We start from the raw sequence: 14,502 nt of genomic DNA, 5'->3' as shown, positions 1-14,502 counted from the left end.
TTCATTTCTAGACCTACAATATTTTGTGTTTGTTTTTGACTGTTTTTGTGGGGAAAAAATTCTTCAAATGTTTTCTCCTCAAGAAAACGAGGCTTCCCTGGAATTCAAACATCCATGGTTGCTAAGCAGTGGGCGCAGCCAAAGACCATAGGCTGGACACTGTGATTTGGGTTCCGGTGCTGCCTCCGGGCCTGCTTGCAGCCAGGCTCCCTGGGCTCCGGTGTCCACGTGTAAAGCGAAGAGTTTAGAAGTCTGCACGGAAGGCCCTTCCAGCCCGGATTGTATAACTCCTTTGGAATCCACGTCCAGTTCTCTAAGGACATTACTCTCTGCCTTAGTTCTTGTGCCTTTAACCCAGCCCCAGGGTCACCAACTCAGAACTGGGAAATGTGTTCTGCTTGTGGACAGGGCCGGGAAAGCTGACTCTGGTGTCGTTGGCTGGCCAGGGGTGCCCTGAGAGCAGCTGCCTCCTGCCTCTTTTGCCCAGTGGCCTGGGGCAGCCCTGGGCCTCCCTGGGCCTCACTTACTCCATCTAGAAAACTGAGAAGACAGATCTGTGTTAAGACCTCTCCAGCTCAGACTTTCAGGGACTCCTTCTGAGCACACGGTCCCTGTACCTCTCTGTGTTTTTCTGCCTCTGCGTGTGCATTTTAACCCTATCTGAGGCCAGTCTATACCCAGACATGTTCCTGGGCTTGAACCAGAGGGAATGATGAAGGGAGGGAGGGGGAGAATGAGTATGTTAGTGAAAAAGGGAGAGAGTGAATGAATTAGTAAGTGGGTGAAAAAACGAGTTGTGTGAGTGAATGAGTGAAGAACACACGAGAAGGCCTGGGAAGCAGTGAAAGGAGGGTCCACATGACCAGGTTCACCCAGCTGGCAGGCTACGGATCCAGACTGCTTCCAGGTCTCCCCGGCAGAGAGAAGGCCCTGGATGAAATGCTGCCAGCCATGTGTCAGATTAGAAGACAGACAGGGGGTTCTAAGGGGACAGGGTGGACGCAGACAAGTGCTAGGAGAGAGAGGAAGGCGGCAGGAAGCAGAGGCATATCGTCTTTTTAAGGGATGGAGTAGGACGGTGGTTCCACAGGGACTTGGCTGTTCTTGCTCTCAAAGACACCACACCCCAGGGTCGACAGGTTATCTGGTCCAGCTGGGCCACTTCGGGTAGAAAATCCCAGCAAAAGAGCGAAGGGAAGTAAGCAGCAAGAGCTGGACTAGACCTCAAGCTTCATTCAGTTTCCCAAGTCCTCCCTCCCACCCTTTCGTGGGGAACAGAGGCTGAGTGAGATGCTTACTGGAATGGTCTCAGCACAGCTGCCTATGGCCTCACCCCCAGAGTATCTGAACGACCCAAGCTGGACACACTGAACAGGCCCAGATGGCCCGGGGTCAAGGTCCTCAGGGCCAGGCCAGGCACAGCACGTGAACGTGGTGCCAGGGGTGAGATGAGCAAGTGGTGCCCAGGGCTGGGCTGGAGCCAGGTGGCCACAGAATGGACTCAGAGCAAGGCTGGGAAAAGTTCTCCAGTTTAAAAAGTAATTCATAGGCCAGGCGTGGTGGCTCACGCCTGTAATCCTAGCTCTCTGGGAGGCCGAGGTGGGCAGATCATTTGAGCTCAGGAGTTCGAGACCAGCCTGAGCAAGAGCGAGACCCCGTCTCTACTATAAATGGAAAGAAATTAGCCAAACAACTAAAAACAGAAAAAATTAGCCGGGCATGGTGGCTCGTGCCTGTGGTTCCAGCTACTTGGGAGGCTGAGGCAGTAGGATTGCTTGAGCCCAGGAGTTTGAGGTTGCTGTGAGCTAGGCTGACGCCACGGCACTCTAGCCCAGGCAAGAGAGTGAGACTCCGTCTCAAAAAAAAAAGAAAGTAATTTATATACCCACACCAATCACCTGATGTCTATGGGCCTCAGGCTGTTTTTTTCATCTTATCATCCCAGTCCCGACCTACCAGGGAGCACACGGGGCCAGGAGTCAGGAGCCTTAGAGTCTCAGTCTGCCCCACCCTGTCACTCAGCCCCTACTTTGTCACAGGGTGGGGGGCCTTATGTACTGAGAGCCTACTATGTGCCAGCACCATGCTGGGCCTTGTGGGTATTACCGGACGTGAGGCAGATGAGGTTTATAAAGGCAGTTTATAAGCAGTGGGGAGGGAGCCATCACAAACACATGCGCAGACAGAAGTGATAATATCGCATTGTGACATGCACTAGGAAGAAAAGAAAATAAGGTAACAAGTCTTGCTATTCAAAGTGTGATCTGCAGACCAGCAGCATCTAACCACCCCGAGCTCATCAATAACGCAGATTCTGAGGTCCCGCCTAGGACCTACTGAATCGGAACCTGCATTTCAACATCCCAGGAGATGCCTGACTCCAAACACGGTTATTACCCCAGGAGGAAGACATAGCTGCTGTGCTGAGACCGGAACGCTCTCAGCTTCTGGAAGATCTGTTTGTCCAGGCAGAGAGGATGGCAAGTACTACTGATCACAGAATGTCCTAAAGGCATGCCCAACTTGGGCATGACCTTAAGCAAGGTCTCGGTCTCGGTCTCCTAACTGGACAATGGAGGAGCTGGACTAAATGGAGGCTCTTTCAAGCTAAAAAACACACTTCCTCTGAATGGAGGATTTTTGAGGCATCAAGAACGAAATGACTAGCCAAGGAAGAGCTATTTATTTGAGGGTATGGAGGGCTCCTTCTCTGGACTCCTCAGGTCACCCCAAGAGGCCCAGACCTTTCCTTCTTACTCAGGAATGTGGGTATCTCTGCTGTTCGGAGAATTCGCTGCAAACTCTACTGTTACAAAGGCTCCGTGTGAAGGGCTGACCAGGGTGGACCAGGAACCTGGCAGGTCTTCCTGTCCAGCCCCACTCCCAACTTCCTCCCTGTCACCCCTCCCCCAGTTCTGGGAAAACCCAGCCTTTCCCCAACTGATGCAACTGGCTCCGGGCCAGCCTGAGGTCTTCTGGGTTTGCTGAGTAGTAGAGAGGCTGACATGTCAACAAAGCGCTCCCTCATCAGTCAATCCCAGAAGTCTGAGCTGTCAGGCTGTAAGACTCCATAGTGATCCAGCAACCCAACCCCTACAATTCAGTGATGAGGAATCCAAGACTCCAACTTATATTTCTAGGCATGTTTTGTTCCCTCCCCTGAGAGCACTTCACCTGTCATATGTATCACTCACCATAAGGCTATGATATTTTAAAATTCTATGACCACACAAGACTAATCACTCATACCCAAAACATGTCTGTCTCTCTCCTACCTGGGAGCCCTGGAGGACAAGAACCAGGTCATGACTCTTGCCTATGATGCCAGCACCCCAGGAGCTTAGGAAAGTGTCCTTAGTTTGCTGACTGATGGGATGAATGAATAAAAACCGTGGGGGCCTCTCCACCCTTGGTGTGCTTCCCAGGTATTTCTTCACTCCTTCCTTCATTTTTTTCATTCAACACACTTTTGCTGAGCGCCCCCCAGGGAAGCACTGGCCACAGCGGGCCCTCAGCGGGGAGGCCACCAATGCCAGCCCCAGGCCTCCGGCGAACTCAGCTGCCTCCTTCCACCAAAGCCAGTCCCTGACGGAGTAGCTCCACAAGTCACCCTTGCTGGGGAGAGCTCTTGGTCTGCCCACAGGGTGGTTAGCCCCAGACTGGACCCCAGCCAGAGTCCAGGAAGTGATTGGGGACCATGCCCACGTGGGCACAGATGCTGGGAAGGGGCTTTCCCGGGGGGAAAAAAGTACTAAACCCCTACCACCTATATATAAGCAGTGGGCTAAAATGCTGTGCCAGAACAGTCTGATCAACCTCTCCAAAGGGCTGCTCCCGGGCTATAGGCTTCTGTCTGTAGTCCTCAATAAAACTTCTAAATAAAACTAACTTTATTTCTTTAAAAACTTAATTTTTTTTTTCTTTAGTCAACAGTTGCATCCTTTTGATCATCTTTCATTAGCTCTCGGGTCACCTCCAGAGAACCCAGGGGACTCCACAAGGCACAGCTAGAAAACAAGCAGCCAAGATAAAGTCCAAAGCCTTGTCCTGGCATTGGAGTCCTCAGCTAGCCTTTCCGACCTTGTCCCCTGCCATCAGGTCAACAAACCTGAGCCTCACCTCTATGCTAAGCTCTCAATTGGGCAGGAGGGACACCCAGGTGCACAGTCCAGGCCCCTGAGGTCAGAGCCTGATGGGGAAGAAGGACCAACAACGAAACAAGCTGCTTCAACCCAGCTTGGTAAATACCAGAAGAGCACAGGCAGCTGAGAGAAGAGGTACTTTGGCCAGCCTGGAGGTTTGGGGAAGCTTTCTGAAAGAGTAATATTAATAACTCTGTGGTATTAGCAAGGCAGAGAAAGGTGGGAATAATCCTAGATGCACGATGTTAAGGGAGAAAAATGTTTCTCTCTCTCTCTGCACATGTATGTATAAATACATACGTATACATACACTACACACAGTACATACTCTATATACCATATATGTATATACACTATACACTATGAACTATATACACACGATATAGTATATATAATAAAGAATATATCATTACAATTTTTCTGATTTCATATATCTGTATATTCTTTATAAATGCATACATATGTAGTAAATAAAAACTTACACAGAAATGAAAAACACAAATTTAAGGAGCCATCTCTGGGGAATGAGGGAAAAAAGGGAGGTGTACATAGGTACTTTATATTTGCTAGGTCTTATTTCTCAAGTTGAGTGGATGGATGGATACATGAATATTTATATATTCGCCCTCACATTTTTGAATACATTAAGCGCTTATAACAAAAAAAAAAAAAAGGAAAAGTGAGAAATATTTTCTAGGGAGAAATACCAGCCTGAGCAAAAGCTCAGAGGTGTGAAATAGCAAAAATACATACATAATGGTGATTCTCCAACATGCCCGCACTCTCGCCCAAATCCCACAGTAACTCTTCAAAATCTTCACTCCCCCTCTTGCTGCCTCACCCCCTAACCCCAGGCTGACCTTTCCGACCAGATCAGCCCCCTCCCCTGTAGGAAAGGCTCTCCTCCCAGTTGCAAGGGCACGCCTCTTCCCTGATGGTTCAATTCATGAATCTATGCCTCGCCCCAAAGACTGCGGACCCCCAAGGCTGAAGCCAGCCAGGCGCAGAGCTCTGCCCCGCCGGCGCGGCTCCGGCCAGCAGAGGGCGCTGCCGGGCAAGCCCAGGCCTGGGCTCCGTCCGCGCGGCCGCCGCGCTGCTCTCCCCAGCCAGGAATCCCGGCCTCCTGCCCGCCGCCCGCACCCTGCGCCCGCCGGGACTCGTCCGCTTCCTCGGCCGACGGCGAGAGACTGGGAGGAAAATCCTCTGGTCTTTCCAAGACACCACTCCCCAAACAGTGGTTTACTAAAGGGCCTTGACTGAGCAGGGAATAGCAGCGAGGCGAATTCTTTCTGTTACTGCCCATGCGAACTGATTCTGCGGACTCCTTCTTAGCTTTTCCGAGAGTCCGCTGCCGTTTACCGTCAGGTCGTTCCAACTGGTGACTAATCCCCGTCGGGCCGGCGTGCTAGCAAACTCCTCCTGCCGAGGCCCCCTCTGGCCCGCAGCCTCTTTCCTTCCTCGCTTGGCTCTTTGCTCCTCCCGCCCCTCCGCGGGCTGCCCCGACTCTGCCAGGGCTGGGGGTTGAGGAGCGTCGGGACAGGAAGGTCCAAGGACCTCAGAGTCCCCTGGGCGCGGCAGATTCCCAGTGTCCCTCAGGAACACTTTGGTGGGTTCTTGGAAAACCCACCACATCACTCCGCAGTAGCACCCTTAAGAAAGGGGGTGCTTCCTCCTGAGGGCTGCATACAGCTCCTCAGCTTCGCACCCCCCCCTCACACCTCCAGTCTCATTCTACCGGGTCCCCTCGCCCCTAAACGGAAGCCCTCTTTCGCTGGGTCCATTTCAAGAAGACCCTTCTGTGGGGTCTACATGTGGATCACAGGAAGCACACAGCCGGCAGGGCCCTGCTTACCAGCCCCCCGCCCAGTCAGGTGCCACATTCCAGACCCCAGAGCCTCCACCTACCCCCAAGACTCCTCAGGTAGTTCTCTGACAACCTCTCTCGCTTGGTTTGAGGTGAGGGGGAATAGCGCCTTCTACTCCCTTTTAGGTGTGGGTTGAGGGGTCAGGCCAAGTGAGCACACTGACAACTCTCTACAAAGAAATTTCCCCTCCAAGTTCCTGGGGACTTCAGCCTTCTCTCTGTGGCCAGGAAGTAGGAGAGGAGGTGGGTTTTAGCTGTTCTCCCTTCTGGGGAGTCGGGCACAGGTGGTCCAGTCTCACTTCAGGGTCAGCAACTCTGGCCTTGTTTCTGCCTTTGTGGCCTCTGCTGAAACTCTGAGCCTACTGGAAAGTCTTTATTTATATCCTATTAGTTTCCAGCCTTTGTCTGAGAGCTATTCAGTGTTTCTCTCCTTGACCCAGAAGAGACCCGGCCAAAGGATTCACCCAAAACAAATCTGACCATCAGTGCCCTGGGAGAAACCCGTCCTCCCTCCCCTTAGGATGCTGCATTCAGCTCCTCCACCTTACAGCCACTTCCCGAACCTAGTGCTTTCTCTCGCACCTTTGCCTCTCCTGCCACCAGAATTCTGCCTCTGCTTTTCCACTTGGCCAACACCTTTTGGTCTTTGAAGACCATAGTCAAAATTTCACCTCCTCCAGGAAGCCTTCCCTGACAACCCCCGAAGCTGGTTCAGGTTCCTCTCCACTGTGCTCCCACCACCCCGTCACTAAGTGTTCTGCTGTAATTACCTCTGTCTGAACTATCTGCTCACTTGATTCTGAGCTCTTTGAGGGCAAGAATGATATTTGTTTTACTGAGTGTGTTTAATTGTTTCATATGAAAAACACAAAAAAGAAAGTCAAAGTCACACATAATCCTACCACTTCTTTTTGGTATCAGAGAAAGGACAAAAATTTCCCTTTCCTACCTGCCCTGCCAATCCTACATCCGGTGACAACCACCATTAAGAGGATGATGTGATCCCTTATTGCCTGGTGCGCGCGCACACACACACACACACACACACACTTTTATAATTCCTACTATACATCTTGGTCTGCAATTTCCATTTTCATAACAATCTATTTTGGGCATCTTTCCATGTTAGTACATATATATATATATATTTAGCCTTTTAAACTATTTAACTATTGTGCAATCATTACCACTATTTCCAAAACTATTTCATCACACCAAACAGAATCTCTGAACCCATTAGGCAATAATCCCCCATTCTCCCCTCCCCACAACCCCTGGTAATCTCTAATCTACATTCTGTTTTTCTGAATACCTCATCCTTTTTTAATGGATGAATATTATTGCACAGTAGGAGACATCATCATTTATTTATTCTCTACTGATGGACACTGAGTATATCCCCATTTTTTGGATAATACAAACAATGCTGCAACAAATATCTTCCTACATAATACACATGGGAATATTTTGGTAGAAGAAAGTGCCAGGAGTGTGGCTGCTGGGACATGGGTGTGTGCATTAAAAAGTGTAATGGATAGGCCGGGCGCGGTGGCTCACGCCTGTAATCCTAGCACTCTGGGAGGCCGAGGCAGGTGGATCATTTGAGCTCAGGAGTTTGAGACCAGCCTGAGCAAAAGCGAGACCCCGTCTCTACTAAAAATAGAAAGAAATTAGCTGGACAACTAAAAATATATATAGAAAAAGTTAGCTGGACATGGTGGCTCATGCCTGTAGTCCCAGCCACCCAGGAGGCTGAGGCAGGAGGATTGCTTGAGCCTAGAAGTTTGAGGTTGTTGTGAGCTAGGCTGACGCCACGGCACTCTAGCCCAGGAAACAGAGTGACATTTTGTCTCAAAAAAAAAAAAAAGTGTAATGGATACCTACAAGTCCATGTATCACAATTACCTTTAACATGATTGTTGCCCCTGAAAAACAGGAATAAGGGCAAGAGTGACTCCATGACAGGCTGAACTTCCTGGAGTAGGCCTAAGTTTCGGTTTCCCCGAAATGATGCGGCCCTTTCCCCCTGGAAATGACGGTGACCACAACCGGCGCCGGTGCGAAAATCCCGAGGCTCGGAGCCAACCAATCAGGAGCCAACACAATCAGCCACTTTTAAAGGAACAAATGAACTAAGGGGGGAAGGGGGATGGTGTGCCCAGCGTGTCATGTGAAACCTGTATGTCATGTGCAGAAAAGTATAAAAGCTTCACTTTTACCCCAGGGCAGGGTCCTGGTTCCTAGGGAGGCCACTGCGTTGGTGCTCTGGGACTTGGACCCTAGCTCGAGCTAGCCAATAAACTCCTTTGCCATTTGCAGCCTCGGTGACTCTGCCTCTCTGTTCCTGGGGCCGAGGGGAACCGGCTCTAACACCCCAGTCCCAGATATTCTGGTTTAATAGGGATGAATTGGAGCCCAGCAATCTGGATTTTTAAAACATCCTTACCTGATCATTGTGACGTGAGACCACACAGTGAGAAACACAATTGAGAGGACTGGATCGCTGCAGGCCCCAGCATCCGGCCCTGAACCTGCTCACACAGTGGTTTGCTCCCTGCAGCAACGTCATAAATTCTGGTGCCCCTACTCACTCTCTGTTGCCACCATGCCAGTGCTACCCTGGTGAGCCATCAGACACCATGTGCTGATCCCTGGGGTGGCAGAGCCTCTACGGGAAGCTTGATGGACTGTGTGTCTCCCAATCCTGGAGCCCAGGGTGCTTGAGTCACCCTGGGTTACCAGACAGATCCCAATGCTGTGATCTGTTAGCTTTGCCCTTTGCCAGAGGGGCAAACTCAGCTCATGCAAATCAAGGCCTAGCAAAGGAAAGGTTGGCTGTCTTATCCTCCTGGGGAAGTGACTCACATGATAGCAGTGGTGGGTGGAGGACAGAGAGCCACTGGAGAGAAAGAGAAAAAAGACAGAAACAAGGCTGGATTCCAAGGGGGAGGGGCAGGAATGAAAAGGTGAAGGAAAAGAGAAGAGAGGAAGAAAATGCAGAGAGACACAGAGAAATAAGAGCCAGAGAGAAAGAAGAGCAGAGTTAAAAGAGAGGAGAAACACAGGAAGAAGAATTGGAGGGAGAAAGGGAAAACAGAAGGGAAAGAAAGAAAAGTGAGAGGGAAGAGAGAAGACAGGAGAAAGAGAAAAGAACTTAGAGCAGGAAGTGATTTTCTTATGTATTACTTCGGATCAGCCCAGAAAAAATGCTCGTGCTTTAGATCCCAGGAAGACACAGGAGCTGGAGGAAGCCTTGGCTTGGTTCTCAGGTCCTGGTTATCGGCCAGCTCAGGTTTCAGCCCTTGCCTGCAGCCTCCAGCAGTCTGTTGCGTGTCAAACTCCGAACATGCAGCAAAAACCAGCAACAGGGGTAGCCACACCCTGTGTGCCCAGTTGGTGGCACAGCCTTCCCAGTAATTTGGAAACCAGAAATAAGATCCTCAAAAGAGTGCCTACTCCTTGCACAGTGCCTTAGCTATAAAGGATGCTCATTGCAGCACCGTTTATAGTAGAGAGAGGGGGAAAAAAGACAGGAAGAAAGGAAAGAAGGAAGAAAAGAAATGTGGCTCAGTAGATTTATGATATAGTGATACAACACAATGCTATGTAGCCATTAAAAATGATGATATGGGCCGAGCGCGGTGGCTCACGCCTGTAATCCTAGCACTCTGGGAGGCCGAGGTGGGCGGATTGTTTGAGCTCAGGAGTTCGAGACCAGCCTGGGCAAGAGCGAGACCCCGTCTCTACCAAAAATAGAAAGAAATTAATTGGACAGCTAAAAAAATATATATATATAGAAAAAATTAGCCAGGCATGGTGGCGCGTGCCTGTAGTCCCAGCTACTTGGGAGGCTGAGGCAGTGGGATCACTTGAGCCCAAGAGTTTGAGGTTGCTGTAAGCTAGGCTGACACCATGGCACTCACTCTAGCCAGGGCAACAAAGTGAGACTCTGTCTCAAAAAAAAAAAAAAATGATGATATGGAAGAACTCTTAATAATTTGGGGGAGCCGGGCACGGTGGCTCATGCTATAATCCCAGCACTTGGGGAGGCCAAGGTAGGAGGATCACTTGAGGGCAGGAGTTCAAGACCAGCCTGGGCAACATAGCAAAACTCCATCTCTACAAAAAGTAAAAAAATTAGCCAGGCATGTTTGCCTGTGCCTGTAATTTTAGTTACTTGGGAGACTGAGGCAGGAGGATTGGTTGAGCCCAGGAGTTCAGTGTTACAGTGAGCTATTACACCACTGCACTCCAGCCTGGGTGACATAGCAAGACCCTCTCTCTAATAATAATAATAATCATTATTATTGTTATTATTACTATTTGGGAAAAAGCCTCAAGACACTAAATGGAAAAAATAAGTTCATACATGTTTAAATAAATCTTTCAAATGGCATGATTCAAGGTTTGTTGGTGGATGTGTATGTAATCGGGGTGGTACTAACTTCTGTCGTTCAAGGTCTTTTTGAAGTTCAGTACGATCTTGTGGTAAGAGACAGTTTTTTTTTTTTTTTTGGCAATCTAAAGTCCAGACTCTACCAGTTCCCTCCTAGTCCATGTTCTTTCTCCCTTTGGGGGAAATTTTCATGAGTCTTAGGCAGGGGGCCAATTCCTGGTCCTTGCTTCCACTACAGAAGGCCAAATGGTTGGATTCTTCTACCAGCCCCTCATACAGCCAGGAGCCTGCCTGTGGAGCCATCCGGTTCTGCCATGTGACCCCAGTCAGGCTCCTGCCACTGGGCCCGCAAGCTCCTGGTCCCCCATTCTCTGTGAACATTGATAGTCTTCTAAGAAATTCTCTTTGTTGTTTAAGGAGTGGACATCAGCTTCTATTGCTTGTCCCCAGGATCCCTGTCTGACACCCCTGCTGTGCCCTGCTGCAAGGAGTTCTGCTACTGTGATAGCAACTGCGGGGGTCCACTGGGAATGCAGGGCCCCTCCCCTTCTCTTGGGTAAAGGTGTCTAGGGTTGTGTGAGAAGGTGTCCATGGGGAGTGATTGGTTGGCGCCTCCACACTTGGGCTGGGCTGCTGGTGAGTAAGGAGCCGGACGGTTGCAGTTAATTCCTGAGCTGGCAGAAGTCCTGGGTCCAGGCTGTGGAGGTGCACTTCCAAGTGACAGTGAGCAGTTGGTAAACAATGATTAGTCCCCACATGGTGCTGGGCACCTGAAAATTGGCCCTGCAGGCCAGAGGCCATGTGCATAGCTTGAAAAAGAAGGTAGGGAGAGTATGCAAGAAGCTGTCACTCAGGACCAGAAGGAGGATATTGGGGCTTCAGGAGATGTCTCAGGGAAGGAGGGAAGGAGGAGCTGCCCACCAAGAGCAGGGAACCTGAGGACTCCAGAGGTCCTGAGAGCTGGGGCACGGGCCATGTTACTTTGTCCCGTCCTGTCTTTGCTGCTCAGGATTCAGTCAGAAACCCTTAGACAAGAAAGGCCTCTGGGAGAGTGGTGGGGACAAGACGATGCCTTACTCCATGCTGGTCCGGCGGGGATCCCTGCGGCAAGAGTAGGTAGCAATGATTTTTTTTTTTTTTTTGGTCAACTTTTTATTGAAGTATAACTTACATACAAAGGGATGCACCCAAGTAATTTGCACAAAGTAAGCGCACCTGTGTACCAGCACCCAGCTCAAGAAAAAGAACATTAGTCACCATCCCATAGGTCCTCCACTACGGAGGCAATGATTTTATAGAGGAAAGTAGGCAGGGAGTGAGAGCAGAGGGGGAGGGAAGGAAAAGATCCTCCCAGGTGTCAGTCTTGGGGACACAGCAGGAGGCCTCTTCTTTATTAGCACCAGCTGGTGAGCTGGCACACCCTGCAAAGAGAGGTGAGCAACAGTGTGTTTGTAGAAGGTCACAGACCAGGTGGAGTTGGGCCTAGAGCCTGAGGGCAAACAGGGAAGGGGATGCTCCCTGGCCAGGCTGGGAGGGCTGTGGCATTGCCAGGGTCTGGGAGTGGCCTATCCTGGGAGAATGCCCATAGCTGACACTATTTGCTCCCCAAGTTTCTGTTTGTTCAGGAATGATTCACATGAGTTCTACCGATCGCCCGCCCCCGCCCCTTCTAACCCTGTGCTGAGTGCCTGAGTAGGGGACGTCAGGGCACCAAGGAATGAATGTTTCACCCCTGGTTCAGGGCTCTGTGACTTTGGGAAAGTCACATTCCCTCTCTGGCCTTGGTTTCCTCATGAGCAAAATGGTACAACAACGTGTACCTCATAATGCTACCAAAAGCTCAGCACTTGTCCCCAAGGCTGCATCAGAAGAACGAGAACAAATGGTTTCAGGAGAAGGAAAGAAAAGGCAAAGAAAGAAAATGGTAGACTATGGTCTCAAAATCCAAATTCCCATATATAAGCAGAAATACAGAGCTTTTAAAGGGAGGGACCTCGGTTCTAGGCTGTTGTCATTGAACTACAGTTAATGATTCTAATTGTCCCATCTCTGCTAAAGACAAAGCCATGACCTCCGCCCACCTGGGAGGCCCACCCAGACCTCCCCTGGCCAGGCCTGGGATGGAGTGGACAGTTCAGCTGAGCTATGGCCTATAACACAAAGAACAAAAGACATTTCCCTGCCCCTCCTGACCATCTGCCTGAGGCAGGGATGCCAGCCTCATTCCCAAAAAGGGTGGGGGGAAGTTTTAAAGAGACAGAAAACATTTTTTTATTTTTTTTTTACCCCAGGCCATTCCCTCTTTTACGATAAGATTGTTGCTAAGAGAAAATGAGATAAACCATGTAAAATGCCTGACACTGGGCAAGGACTTAATAAATATTTGTTCCTTTCCTTTGTCACTTTTTCGCTTAGCAACTATTTATTTGGGACCGAGCATGTAGCAGCCCCAACTGTGCTTGGCACCAGGAAGACAGTGGTGAGCAAAACAGATGGGGAGACTGGCTGTCCTTAGGGAACTTGGGACAGACATTAAATAAACACATGTCATAAAGGAAAAGAGCAGTGTCTTAGTAAAGTGTCAGTGATGATATCCTTCAAACAAAGTGGTCAGGGAGGTCTTCTTGGGAAAACTAAGGTTTAAGCTGAGACCCAAAGGATGAGAACGAACCAGGCATTTTGGAAAGCAGTGCCCAGAGGGAGCAAAAGGGCACAGGCTTTAGAGCCTTACTCAGCTGCGGGACTTTAGGTGAGTGCCTTCACCTCTCTGGGCCTTGGTTTTAATTTCTAGAAAATGGGGCTAAAAATTCCTACTTTATAGAACTGTGAGGATGAAACCCGATCGTGTATATAACGTGCCTGGCATGGAGTCTGGCACATAGTGAGTACTCAGCAAAAATCAGTTCCCCTCCTGTCCCAGCTTGAGATTAATTGTCAAGTGAATGGCACAGAGACAATTCGTGCACACATGTGTACACACGAGAGTGCACACACACAAACACAGGCAGAACACAGATAGCTCTCCCAAACTCGGTATTCCAGGAGAGTTTCCTAAAGGGACTCTTACAAGGTTATGGGTTATGGGTTTGCACAATCAACAGTGCAGCCCCCCAGGCTACTGGCAGGGCTAGGAAGGGGGCAGTTACCAGAACTGAGGGAATAGCTTGTGGAAAGGGTCCCTGACAGGAGCTGGGACCTTTGGAAGAGAGATGCAGCCAATTTACAGGGATTGGCAGGGAATAAATATTCTGACTTCATCCACCGCTTGCCTCCAAGCTCCTGCTAAGCTCCCACTGGCCAAACTCCAGTGGAAGCCAGAGAGGGCGCGGGAGCCTGCAGATGTGCTCTGCAGGCATCAACTTCTGGGGTGAAGGGTGGTGTGGACCTGGGAGGGACAAATGGAAGAGATGCAGCACAGCATCCACAGCCACTGGGCCTGCCCATTACCGCCTCTATGCTAGGGGGCCTGAGAGAGCACCTAGCCCAGCAACCCCATTCGATGTGTGACAAAACTGAGGCCCAGTGAGAAGGGCTTTGCCCAAGACCATGCAGTTAATGTCAAGGCAGGATTTGAACCCAGGTCACACAATCTGTCCTCTACCCATGGCTTTTTTTAAAGAAAAGAAATAAGAAACACCCCTAGAGAATGTTTCAGTGAAAAACAAAAGAAAGAGAGGAGAGAAGAAGAAGAAAGAAAGAGAAAGAAAGAAAAAGGGAGAAAGAAAAAATAGAGAGAGAAAGGAAAGACAGAATAAAAGAATATGCAGTGAAAAGTAATTTTCCTCCCATGGCAAACCCCTAGTCCTCTGCCTGGAGGTAATGATGGCTAAGTCTCCTGTAGCAGAAATTATCAATGCAAATGTAGTGGTGTGCATATACATATAATAATTATTGTTTTTATTATCTTTGAGACTTTTCTCTATTAGCACATAGATATCTGCCTCATTTTTTATAGCGGATGTAGAGTATTCTAGTATGTGGATATACTCTAGTTTATTTAAACAGTCTCCAAATGATGGACACTTAGGCTGCTTCTAGTCTTTTGCTTTTACAAACAATGGTGCAGTGAATATTCTTGTACATGTAATGTCTTTGCATAC

The sequence above is a fragment of the Propithecus coquereli genome, unplaced genomic scaffold (assembly GCF_000956105.1).
Source record: "Propithecus coquereli isolate 6110/MARCELLA unplaced genomic scaffold, Pcoq_1.0 Scaffold344, whole genome shotgun sequence".
Lineage (NCBI taxonomy): Eukaryota > Metazoa > Chordata > Mammalia > Primates > Indriidae > Propithecus > Propithecus coquereli.
This window is presented reverse-complemented; position numbering follows the sequence as displayed.